Below are 13,858 nucleotides of genomic sequence, written 5' to 3'. Positions count from 1 at the left end.
CCTCCCTTCCTTGGTTTGGAAAAGGGAAGAAGAGAAAGAAGAAGGGAAGAATAGAGGAGGAGGAGGGAAAAGGAAGGAGGAGAGAAAGAAGGAAGGAAGGAGAGGAGGAAGAAGTGAACTCTGTAAAGAACTGCAGAGGAAGGAAGAAAGGCTCTTCCAAACGCCTCTTGTATTTGTCTTTCCTTCCAAGCTTCTCCTCGTTTGAGCTTTGGATACAACTGGTTTGGGAGGAAGAAGGGAGGAAAGAAGAAGAGGAAGGAGGAGGAGAGGAGGAAGAAGAAAATTCTTCTTAAAGAACTGCAGCGGAAGGAAGAGGGCTTTTCCAAAGTCGCCTCCTGTTTTTGCTTCTCCTTCCAAGCTTTGGATAGAACTGGTTTGGGAGGAAGAAGAGAGGAAAGAAGAGGAGGGAAGAGGAGGAGGAAGAAAACCCTTGGAGAACTGCAGAGGAAGAAGTCTCACTTTGACCTCCACACCTCTTGTTTTTGCCTCTCCTTTCCAAGCTTCTCCTCTTTTGTGCTTTGGATAGAACTGGTTTGGGAGGAAGAAGGGAGGAAAGAAGAGGAGGAGGAGGAGGAAAACTCTTCTTAAAGAACTGCAGAGGAAGGAAGAAGGCTCTTCCAAAGTCGCCTCCTGTTTTTGCCTCTCCTTTCCAAGCTTCTCCTCTTTTGTGCTTTGGATAGAACTGGTTTGGGAGGAAGAAGGGAGGAAAGAAGAGGAGGGAAAAGGAGCAAAGAGGAGGAAGAAGATAACCCTTAAAGAACTGCAGAGGAAGAAGACTCTTCTTGGCCTCAAAGCCTTTCCTTCCCAAACTTCTCCTCTTTTGTGCTTTGGATAGACCTGGTTTGGGAGGAAGAAGGGAGGAAAGAAGAGGAGAGAAAAGGAGCAAAGAGGAGGAGGAAGAGAATCCTTAAAGAACTGCAGAGGAAGAAGACTCTTCTTGGCCTAAAAGTCTCTCCTTTCCAAGCTTCTGCTCTTTGAGCTTTGGATAGAACTGGTTTGGGAGGAAGAAGGGAGGAAAGAAGAGGGGAGAAAGGGAGTAAAGAGAGGGAGGAAGAGAACCTCTGAAGAACTGCAGAGGAAGAAGACTCTTCTTGGCCTCAAAGCCTCTCCTTCCCAAGCTTCTCCTCTTTTGTGCTTTGGATAGAACTGGTTTTGGAGGAAGAAGGGAGGAAAGAAGAGGAGGAGGAGGAGGAAAACTGTTCTTAAAGAACTGCAGAGGAAGGAAGAATGCTCTTCCAAAGTCAGCTTTTGACACTTCTTGTTTTTGCTTCTCTTTCCAAACTTCTCCTCTTTTGAGCTTTGGATAGAACTGGTTTGGGAAGAAGAAGGGAGGAAAGAAGAGGAAGAAAAAGGAGCAAAGAAGAGGAGGAAGAAGAAAACTCTTCCAAGTCGGCTTTGAGGCCTCTTGTTTTGTTCTTTCCTTCCAAGCTTCTCCTCTTTTGTGCTTTGGATAGACCTGGTTTGGGAGGAAGAAGGGAGGAAAGAAGAGGAAGAAAAGGGAGCAAAGAGGAGAAAGAAGATAACCCTTAAAGAACTGCAGAGGAAGAAGACTCTTCTTGGCCTCAAAGTCTCTCCTTCCCAAGATTCTCCTCTTTTGTGCTTTGGATAGGACTGGTTTGGGAGGAAGAAGGGAGGAAAGAAGAGGAGGAGGAAGAAAACTCTTCTTAAAGAACTGCAGAGGAAGGAAGAAGGCTCTTCCAAAGTCAGCTTTTGATGCTTCTTGTTTTTGCTTCTCTTTCCAAACTTCTCCTCTCTTGAGCTTTGGATAGACCTGGTTTGGGAGGAAGAAGGGAGGAAAGGAGAGAAAAGGAGCAAAGAGGAGGAGGAAGAGAATCCTTAAAGAACTGCAGAGGAAGAAGACTCTTCTTGGCCTCAAAGCCTCTCCTTCCCAAGCTTCTCCTCTTTTGTGCTTTGGACACAACTGGTTTGGGAGGAAGAAGGGAGGAAAGAAGAGGAGAGGAGTAAAGAGGGGGGAGGAAGAAAACCCTTGAAGAACTGCAGCTCACTTTGACCTCCACACTTCTTGTTTTTGTCTTTCCTTCCAAGCTTCTCCTCTCTTGAGCTTTGGATAGAACTGGTTTGGGAGGAAGAAGGGAGGAAAGAAGAGGAGGGAAAAGGAGCAAAGAGGAGGAAGAAGAAAACCCTTAGAGAACTGCAGAGGAAGAAGACTCTTCTTGGCCTCAAAGTCTCTCCTTCCCAAGCTTCTCCTCTTTTGTACTTTGGATAGAACTGGCTTGGGAGGAAGAAGGGAGGAAAGAAGAGGAGAGAAAAGGAGTAAAGAGGAGGAAGAGCAGCCAAGAAGGGAGGGAAGTGCCTGCGGTGTCCTCCTTCTCCTTGAGCCGCCCCCCCTCCTTCCTCAGGGAGCCTCAGGCGGCGTTTCCCGGGGGACGGCCCCCTCCCCATCCTCATCCTCCTCGATTGTGAGGAAGGCGTTGGGTCACTAAGGGGGTCGCAGGCGAGGGATGCGCGCCGCCTGCAGAGCCTCTCGGCGGAGGAAGAAGAGGAGGAGGAGAGGCCCCCCAGCAGGTAAGGAGGCCCCCACAGCCCCCCCAAAAGGACCCCCAAACTCCCCACCCGGAGAGGGAAAGGGAAGGGCATCCCAAGGGGTCCTTCCCCCCCAAAAAAACAGGGCTCCTTCCCAAGGGAAGGCAGGAGGAGAAGCCTCCACTTGAGTCCTAGTATTACTATTATTATTACTATTATTATTAGTTTTTTTATTTATACCCTGCTTTATCTCCCCAAAGGGTGCTCAAAGCAGCTATGCGTCTATTATTATTATTATTATTATTATTATTATTACTATATATTATATTATTATATTTATTTATACTCTGTTTTAACTTTCCAAAGGGTGCTCAAAGCAGCTATGCATCTATTATTATTATTATTACTACTACTACTATATATTATATTATTATATTTATTTATACTGTTTTAAGTCCCCAAAGGGCACTCAAAGCAGCTATGTGTCTATTATTATTATCATTATTACTATATATTATATTTATTTATACTCTGTTTTAACTCCCCAAAGGGTGCTCAAAGCAGCTGTTTCTTTTAAATTATTATTATTATTATTATTATTATTATATTATTATTATTTATACCCTGCTTTATCTTCCCAAAGGGAGCTCAAAGCAGCTATGCATTTATTATTATTATTATTATTATTATTATTATTGTTATTATATTTATTTATACTCTGTTTTAACTCCCCTAAGGGCGCTCAAAGCAGCTATGTGTCTATTATTATTATTATTATTATTATTATTATTATTATTATTATATTTATTTATTTATACTCTGTTTTAACTCAAAGCAGCTATGCGTCTATTATTATTATTATTATATTTATACCCTGCTTTATCTCCCCAATGGGTGCTCAAAGCGGCTATGCGTCTTTTTAAAAATTATTATTATTATTATTATTATTATTATTATTATTATTAATGCCCTGCTTTATCTACCCAAAGGAGACTCAAAGCAGCTATGTATCTATTATTATTATTATTATTATTATTATTATTATTATTATTGCCCTGCTTTAGCTTCCCAAGGGGCACTAAAAGCGACTATGCATCTATTATTATTATTATTATTATTATTATTATTATTATTAATGCCCTGCTTTATCTACCCAAAGGAGACTCAAAGCAGCTATGTATCTATTATTATTATTATTATTATTATTATTATTATTATTATTGCCCTGCTTTAGCTTCCCAAGGGGCACTAAAAGCGACTATGCATCTATTATTATTATTATTATTATTATTAATAATAATAATAATAATAATATTAATATTATTATTGCCCTGCTTTATCTCCCCAAGGGGCGCTCAAAGCAGCTATGTATCTATTATTATCATTATTACTATATATTATATGATTGTTATTATATTTATTTATATCCTGCTTTATCTCCCTAAAGGGTGCCCAATGCAGATGTGTCTATTATTATTATTATTATTATTATTATTATTATTATTATTATTATTGTATCTCCCCAAAGGGCACTCAAAGCGGCTATGCATCTATTATCATCATCACCATCATCACTATATATTATATTATTATATTTATTTATACTCCACTTTATCTCCCCAAAGGAGACTATGTATCTATTATTATTATTACTATATGTTGTATGTTCTTATATATCTCAAAGTAAGAACATGGGAGTCATCAGAACATAGATGTCCCTATATATTTCAACTTAACAATATAGGGACATAGGACTTTGTTCCTATAGATCTCAACATAGGAATACAGTCATAGATTGGTTCCTATGGATCTCAACATATAGGAGTCATGGGAATATAGGAAAGAAGCCATAGAAACATCTCAACACAGGAACATAAGAACGTAAGACTTTGTCCCTATATATCTATGTATCTCAACATAGGAATAAAATCATAGGACTTTATAAAGTCATAGGAATACGGACTTGGCTCCTATGGATCTCAACATAAGAGCTATATGTTCTTATGTACCTCACCATAGGAACACAGGACTTGTTCCTATGTTCTTATGTTTCTCGATATAGGAACAAAATAGTAAGACTCTATAAACATAGGACTTTGTTCCTATAGATCTCAAGAACATAGGAACTATGGCAACATAGGAGTCATATGTTCTTATGTATCTCAACATAGGAACATGGGAGTCATAGGAAGATAGGACTTTGTTCCTGAGTTCCAATGGATCTCAACATAGGAACATAGGAGTCACGGAACAGAAGACTTTGTTCCTAAGTTCTGATGTATCTCTTTGGTTCCTATGGATCTCAACATAAGGAGTCACAGGAACATAGGACTTTATAATGTCATAGGAACATCAGGCTTTGTTCTTATGTATCTCCTTGGTTCCAATGTATCTCAACATAGGAAGACAGTCGTAGGAACATAGGGCTTTGTTCCTATATATCTCAACTTAAGAATACAGGAGTCATGGGACTTTGTTCCTATGTATCTCTTTGGTTCCTTTGTGTCTCAACATAGCAGCCATATGTTCTCATGTATCTCAACATAGGAACATGGGAGTCGTAGGAGGATAGGACTTCGTTCCTATGTTCCAATGTATCTCCTTTGTTCCTATGGATCTCAACATAGGAATGAAGTCATAGGGACACAGGGCTTGGTTCCTATGGATCTCGACATAAAGACATGGGAGCCATGTGTTCTTATGTACCTCAACATACTATAGGAGTCGTAGGAACATAAGACATTGTTCCTAAGTTCTGATGTATGTCTTTGGTTCCTATATATCTCAACTTAAGAATATATGAGTCATGGGACTTTGTTCCTATGTATCTCTTTGGTTCTTTTGTGTCTCAACATAGCAGCCATATGTTCTCATGTATCTCAACATAGGAGTCATAGGAGGATAGGACTTTGTTCCTATGTTCCGATGGATCTCCTTTGTTCCTATGGATCTCAACATAGGAATGAAGTCATAGGAACACAGGGCTTGGTTCCTATGGATCTCAACATAGAAACATAGGAGTCATATGTTCTTATGTATCTCAACATAAGAAGATAGGAGTGACAGGAATATAAGACTCTGTTCCTAAGTTCTGATGTATCTCTTTGGTTCCTATAGATCTCACCATACAAAACAAGTCATAGGACTTTATAAGGTCATAGGAACACAGGGCGTGATTCATATGGATCTCTTGGTTCCTATGGATCTCATCATAAGAACATAGTCATAGGAACATAGGAATGAAGTCATAGGACGTTATAATGTCATGGGAACATTGGGCTTTGTTCCTATGGATCTCAACAGAAGAACATAGGAGTGATAGGAACATAAGACTTTGTTCCTAAGTTCTGATGTATGTCTTTGGTTCCTATATATCTCAACTTAAGAATATAGGAGTCCTGGGACTTTGTTCCTATGTATCTCTTTGGTTCCTTTGTGTCTCAACATAGGAGCCATATGTTCTCATGTATCTCAACATAGAAACATGGGAATGGTAGGAGGATAGGGCTTTGTTTTTATGTTCTGATGTATCTCCTTTGTTCCTATGGATATCAACATAGGAATGAAGTCATAGGGACACAGGGCTCGGTTCCTATGGATCTCGACATTTGTTCCTATGTTCCGATGGATCTCAACATAGGAATGAAGTCATAGGAATGAAGTCATAGGAACACAGGGCTTGGTTCCTATGGATCTCAACATAGAAACATGTGTATCTCAACATAAGAAGATAGGGGTGACAGGAACATAAGACGTGTCCCTAAGTTCTGATGTATCTCTTTGATACCTATGGATCTCATGGTTCCTATGGATCTCAACATAGAAACAAAGGAGTCATATGTTCTTGTGTATCTCAACCTAAGAAGATAGGGTGAGAGAAACGTAAGACTTGTCCCTAAGTTCTGATGTATCTCTTTGATACCTATGGATCTAATGGTTCCTATGGATCTCAACATAGAAACATAGGAGTCATATGTTCTTGTGTATCTCAACATAAGAAGATAGGGTGACAGGAACTTAAGACTTGTCCCTAAGTTCTGATGTATCTCTTTGATACCTATGGATCTCTTGGTTCCTATGGATCTCAACATAAGGAGTCACAGAAACGTAGGAATGAAGTCATAGGACATTATAATGTCATAGGAACATCGTGCTTCGTTCCTTTGGATCTCATCATAGGAACATAGGAGTCATAGGAACATAAGACTTTGTTCCTAAGTTCTGATGTATGTCTTTGGTTCCTATGGATCTCACCATAGGAATAAAGTCATAGGACTTTATAAAGTCTTAGGAACACATATGGATCTCTTGGTTCCTATGGATCTCAACATAAGAACATCACTCTGAAACTCTCTAGTCATTCCTGAGTTTGTGTTTCGTCATCTGCATCCATGATTACACAACCATTTTTGGGGTGGGATGTGGTCCCCCTTGCTGAGCTATGGGACCATGTTTGGGATGTCTTACTCCTCGTGTGAGCACCCGCCTCTTGTAATTGTTGTGTAGATGGTAATAAGTTGTTGGTAGTGATGCCTCTAGAGCAGTGGTTCTCAACCTTCCTAATGCTGCGACCCCTTAATACAGTCTCTCATGTTGTGGTGACCCCCAACCATAATATTGTTTTCATTGCTACTTCATAACAGTCATTTTACTACTGTTGTAAATCATAATGTAAATATCTGATATGCAGGATGCATTTTCATTCACTGGACCAAACTGGGCACAAATACCCAATACACCCAAATGTGAATGCTAGTGGGGTTGGGGGAGGATTGATTTTGTAATTTGGGAGTTGTAGTTGCTGGGATTTATAGTTCATTTATAATCAAAGAGCATTCAAATCCACCAGCGATGGATTTGAACCAAACTTGGCTCCCATGACCAATGGAAAACACTGGAAGGGTTTGATGGGCATTGACCTTGAGTTTGGGAGTTGTAGTTCACCTATATCCAGAGAGCACTGTGGACTCATGCAATGCTGGATTTGGATTTGGACCAAACTTGGCACGAATACTCAATATGTCCTAATGTGAACACTGGTGGAGTCTGGGGAAAATAGATCTTGACATTTGGGAGTTGTAATTGCTGGGATTTATAGTTCATTACAATCAAAGAACATTCTGAACTCCACCAACGATAGAATTGGCTCAAACTTCCCACATGGAATCCCCATGACCATCATAAAATACTGTGTTTTCTTATGGTCTTTGGCGACCCTTCTGACACCCCCTCGCGACCCCCTCAGGGGTCCCGACCCCCCAGATTGAGAAACACTGCATTAGAGCTTAAATGTCTCGGCTGAGTATAATTGTCGTTTGGGGACTCTGGTGTTTCCCGTGGATTTTGTGTCATGTTGAGCCCAGGATTCCCTAAATTTGAGGAGTCCTGATTGTTTTGGGCAACTTGTTGGGGGGATTCATCGGGTTCTTGGCTCTCGGCTTGGGAGACTCTGATCTGATCGTTTCCTCTTTCCGGATGGCAGAGTGTCCATATCTTTTATGTCTTTGATACCTTGAATCATTTTGCCCAAAGTCCTTTTCCTTTCCCTTGCTCTTTGTTCGAGGGTGGAGGATTCTGTGAGTTGGACCTAAGGACGAGAGGGCCTTCCTTCCCATTGAGCTGAGTCTGAGGTCGTCTCCGGCATCAGCTCTTGGTTGCACTCCACATTTATTTTCATCTGTTCTTCGGTTCTTGTTATCGGTGAATTTGGATGATTATGAAGTCACAACGAGAATAATATTATGCTTGGGGGTCACCATAACATGAGGAAGTGTATTAAGGGGTTGTGGCATTAGGAAGGTTGAAAACCACTGGTCTATCCGGTATTGCACCACCTGACATCCACCGGGAAGTAGCAACCAATAGTGAAAGGACCAAGGCAGAGACATCTCCAGCTCATCCCTTGTTTGGGTATCAGCCAGCACGTCAACGACTTACATCAAGACATAGTTGTCTAAGATCTACTTGCTGGAACACCCCAGTGAGAGTCCAAAAGTGGCAGGCTCAAACGCAGAACCTCGAATCAATGGCTGATACCAAATGAGAGACTCCCCCCTGGGCACACAGAAAACTGGGCAAAATCTCTGTCGGATGCTGCTAAGAGATGTCAGAATCCTATTTTTACTGCTCCATTTACCCCAGTTTAAGCGTGTATCTTCTATATGAAAGACCAGCTGTTTGTGGTTAAGTTGCAGTGGGCCTTTCTGCTGCGAGGAGGCTTCTCTTCTGGCGTGAATTGGGTTGGCTTCCTTTGCAGGTTTCCCTCGTTCGTCCTTAGCTGTATGGTTTGCTAAAGGAAGGTCCTGCCAAAACTTAGTCTGGCTCATAAAGGATTGTAACAGAGTCTTTATTTCAAATATTTGCCCATTTATGTCTCTTATTCTTTCACAAATAGCCAACATAGACTCTTGAGATAAAAGCACATGCTGGGAAAGCAACTCAAAACAGTTAGTTTCCTTATCATAGCTATTTGTCATAGAAACATTGGGTTTTGGTCCTATGGATCTCCACATAGAAGTCATATTAGCACAAGAATGAAGTCATAAGACTTTATAATGTCACAGGGACATCAGACTTTGTTCCTATGGATCTCAACATAGGAACGTAAGAGTCATATGTTCTTATGTACCTCAACATAATATAGGAGTGATAGGAACACAAGACTTTGCTCCTAAGTTCTGATGTATCCCTTTGGTTTCTATGGATCTCAACATAGGAATAAAGTCATAGGAACATGGGACTTTGTCCCTATGTATCTCTTTCGTTCCTTTGTGTCTCAACATAGCAGCCATATGTTCTTATGTATCGCAACAGTTGGGTGAGAAAGGGAGATGAAATTATTATTATTATTATTATTGAACAGAAAGGAATATGGAGATGATGACATTATTAGTATTAGTATTTTATTACCCAGAGGGGAAAGGAAGAGGGATTACATTTTTTTTTATTGGTGCATGGTCTCAGGCAGGATTCAAACATGTATTATTATTATTATTATTATTATTATTATTATTATTATTGGTGCGTGGTCTCTGGCAGGATTCAAAGATTTATTACTATTATTATAATTAGATTTATTATTATTATTATTATTGGTGCATGGTCTCAGGCAGGATTCAAAAATTTATTATTATTATCAGATTTATTATTATTGTTGTGTGGTCTCAGGCAGGATTCAAAGATTTATTACTCTTATTATTATTAGATTTATTATTATTATTATTGCTGCATGGTCTCAGGCAGGATTCAAAAATGTATTATTATTATCAGATTTATTATTATTGTTGTGTGGTCTCAGACAAGATTCAAAGATTTATTATTATTATTATTATTATCATCAGATTTATTATTGTTATTATTATTATTGGTGCATAGTCTCTGGCAGGATTCAAAGATTTATTATTATTATTATCAGATTTTTTATTATTATTATTATTATTATTATTATTATTATTATTATTGCTGCATAGTCTCTGGCAGGATTCAAATATTTATTACCATTATTATTATTATTATTATTGGTGCGTGGTCTCAGGCAGGATTCAAAGATTTATTATTATTATTACTATCATCAGATTTATTATTATTATTATTATTATTATTGGTATGTGGTCTCAAGCAGGATTCAAAGATTTATTATTATTATCAGATTTATTATTATTATTATTATTATTGGTGCATGGTCTCAGGCAGGATTCAAATATTTATTATTATTATTATTGGTGCATGGTCTTAAGCCGGATTCAAAAAATTATTATTATTATTATTATCATTATTATTATTATTATTATTATTATTATAGACACAACAAGATCAGTGCACAGCAAACAAGATCACTCCGCTGGCTTTTGTATTGGATCGCATTATTATTATTATTACTATTATTACTATTATTATTATTATTGGCGCATGGTCTTAAGCCGGATTCAAAGATTTTTTATTATTATTATTATTATTATTATTATTATTATTATTATTATTACAGACACAACAAGACCAGTGCACAGCAAACAAGATCACTCTACTGGCTTTTTGTATTGGATCGCATTATTATTATTATTATTATTATTATTATTATTATTGCCTGGTGTCACTCAGGCAGGATGCAATGGCTCATGAATGAATGAATGAATGAATGAATGAGAAGCCAAAAAGAGGATTCCTTTGGCGGCCGGGCAGCAGCCCATGGCGTGTGTCATGTTAGGGTTTCTGGAGGAAGAAGGAAGGAAGTCTCTGTGTTCCGATGAAAGGGGGGCGGAAGCATCAGCGCAAAGGCGGCCGAGGTCTGAGTGCCTTCAAGGCTCCTTCCAAGGCTAGGGAGACTCAGGCAAGTCACTTGGGAAAGGTCCCCCTTGGGCTTCCTTTGGCCCCAGATCCAGGTCTGGAAGGGCCTGCATTCGGAAAAATACATTGATTTTGGTGCATTTTCGGGGGGCACCCATCTCCCCAAACGGAAGGGAGGGGAACCCAGTTGACAGGACACGTTTCCCCTTTTTTGCTTCTGGTCTCGAGTGCAAAAGAGGCCAAACTTGATGCAGCGGCAAAGCTCTCTTGATGTATTATGTATTGCGCTGTTTTATTTACCGGGGTTTGTTTTTCTGGGGAAAAAACAGACTTTTTTCAAGGTGTGAATTGAGGACAAAAGTAGGTATATGAGTGACATACAGAATTCTGGCCTTTGTGTTGTATTCTGTTCCCTTTAAAAAGAACATTGAATGTATGATTAGGATTATTGTTTTTTAATAATAATAATAATTTAGTATTTATTATAATTATTATTATTTAGTAAGATTATGGTTTTATTATTATTGTGTATATTTATTATTATTATTATTTGGTACTTAAGGTTATGAATTAGTATATTATTACTGAGAATATTTATTATTATTATTTAGCATTTTTATTATTATTATTTAGTATTATTATTATTATTATTTTGTATTTATTATTATTATTTAGTAAGATTATTATTTTAATATTTGGTGAATATTTATTATTATTATAGTGCTGTTATTACTAATTTAGTATTCATTATTATTATTTAGTAAGATTATTAATTTATTATTATGGTGAATATTTATTATTATTGTAGTGCTGTTATTACTAATTTAGTATTCAATATTATTATTTATTAAGATTATTATTTTATTATTATGGTGAATATTTATTATTATTGTAGTGCTGTTATTATTAATTTAGTATTCATTATTATTATTTAGTAAGATTATTTTATTATTATTATGGTGAATATTTGTTATTATTATTTAATATTTATTATTATTATTATTGAATAATTATTTTATTATCATGGTGAATATTTATTATTATTATAGTGCTGTTATTATTAATTCTGTATTCATTATTATTATTTAGCAAGATTATTTTATTATTATGGTGAATATTTACTATTATTACAGTATTGTTATTAATTTCATATTTATGATGATGATTATTTAGTAAGATTATTTTATTATTATGGTGAATATTTGTTATTATTATTTATTATTTATTATTATTATTCAGTAAGATGATTATTTTATTATTATGGTGAATATTTATAATTGTAGTATTGTTATTAATTTCATATTTATTATTATTATTTAGTAAGATGATTATTTTTATGGTGAATATTTATTATTATTTTAGTATTTATTATTATTTAGTAAGATGGTTAGTTTATTATTATTGTGAATGTTTAATATTATTTTCATATTATTTATTATTTGGTATAATTATTATTTTTTATTATTATTATTGGGGCTATTATTATTATTATTCAGTATGTGATTACACTATGTAACATCATTTGTAATTTTTTCTGCTTCTGGTTCAAAAGTGTTGTTTCCTGTTTAACTGTGTGGTCCTGACTTTGAAAGTAGTCGTTCAGAAACTTTGTTTTATCGAAGGCTTTCATGGCCGGAATCACTGGGTTGTTGTAGGTTTTTTCAGGCTATATGGCCATGTTCTAGAAGCATTCTCTCCTGATGTTTCGCCTGCATCTATGGCAAGCATCCTCAGAGGTAGTGAGGTCTGTTGGAACTAGGAAAAAGGGTTTATATATCTGTGGAATGACCAGGGTGGGACAAAGGACTCTTGTCTGCTGGAGCTAGGTGTGAGTGTTTCAACTGACCACCTTGATTAGCATACAATGGCCTGACTGTGCCTGGGGCAAACTTTTGTTGAGAGGTAATTAAATGTCCCTGCCTGCTTCCTCTCTGTTGTGCTGTTGCAATTTTAGAGTTTTTTTAGAGTTCAGAAACTTTGTTTTTGTGGCTGCCACAAACTAGATTGGATGGGTTGAGACTCTTCTGATGAGAGAGTCATTGAAAAACTAGAGCAAAAACGTGCTAAAGCAGGAAGTCTCTCCGGCAGAAACAAAGTTTGGGCAGTTTAATCAACTTTTTCCATGATTGAACCGATTCGGAAATGACACTGATAACTCAGAAACAAAAATTATGTTACATAGTTATTATTATTGTTGTTGTTTAGTAATGATGATGATGATTGTTATTTATTTATTTAGGATTATTATTTAGTAGCATTACTAATGGTGACATTATTATTTAGTAATATTATTTAGTATTTGTATTCTTTAGTATTATTGGTAAGTATTGTCATTATTTAGAATTATTATTTAGTGTGACTATTACTATAAAGTATTAGTATTATTTAGTATTATATTTGGTATTATTTAGTATTATTATTGTTTAGTATTATTATTAGTTATTGTGACATTATTATTATGAAGTATTATTATTATTTAGTATTGTTAGCAGTATTATTTATTATTGTTGTTTATTATTATTATTATTTATTGTGACTATTACTATTAAGTATTGTTATTCTTTAGTATTATTATTCTTTATTCTTATTATTTAGTATTGTTATTCTTTAGTATTATAATCTTTTATTCTTATTATTTATTGTATTATTTAGTATTAGTACTATTAATGTTTAGTATTATTATTTAGTATTATTATTCTGTTTTGTTATTATTAAGTATTATTATTTATTGTGACTCTTATTACTATTTAGTATTAATTAGCAATAGTATTGTTCAATGTATTGTCGAAGGCTTTCATGGCCGGAATCACTGGGTTGTTGTAGGTTTTTTCGGGCTGTATGGCCATGGTCTAGAGGCATTCTCTCCTGACATTTCACCTGCATCTATGGCAACCATCCTTAGAGGTAGTGAGGTCTGTTGGAACTAGGAAAAAGGGTTTATATATCTGTAGAATGACCAGGGTGGGACAAAGGACTCTTGTCTGCTGGAGCTAGGTGTGAATGTTTCAACTGACCACCTTGATTAGCATATAATGGCCTGACAGTGCCTCGAGCAAACTTTTGTTGAGAGGTGATTAGTATTGTTTATTAT

The 13,858-nt window shown here is 36.4% G+C and overlaps 1 protein-coding gene across 1 annotated transcript in view; it reads left to right on the top strand.

Annotated features, from left to right (window-relative positions):
* The first annotated feature begins 1,062 nt into the window (after positions 1–1,062).
* Positions 1,063–13,858, top strand: part of FAM78A (family with sequence similarity 78 member A) — a 22,905-nt gene continuing 10,109 nt past the window's right edge. Inside the window, exon 1 of the mRNA XM_060757159.2 lies at positions 1,063–2,526. The gene's annotated coding sequence lies outside the window, so the exon portion shown is untranslated. The remainder of the gene's footprint in view (positions 2,527–13,858) is intronic.

Source organism: Anolis sagrei, chromosome 11, assembly GCF_037176765.1.
Source record: "Anolis sagrei isolate rAnoSag1 chromosome 11, rAnoSag1.mat, whole genome shotgun sequence".
Classification (NCBI taxonomy): Eukaryota; Metazoa; Chordata; class Lepidosauria; order Squamata; family Dactyloidae; genus Anolis; species Anolis sagrei.
Note: the sequence above shows the minus strand (reverse complement) of the source record. Positions and strands in the feature narration are given on the sequence as shown.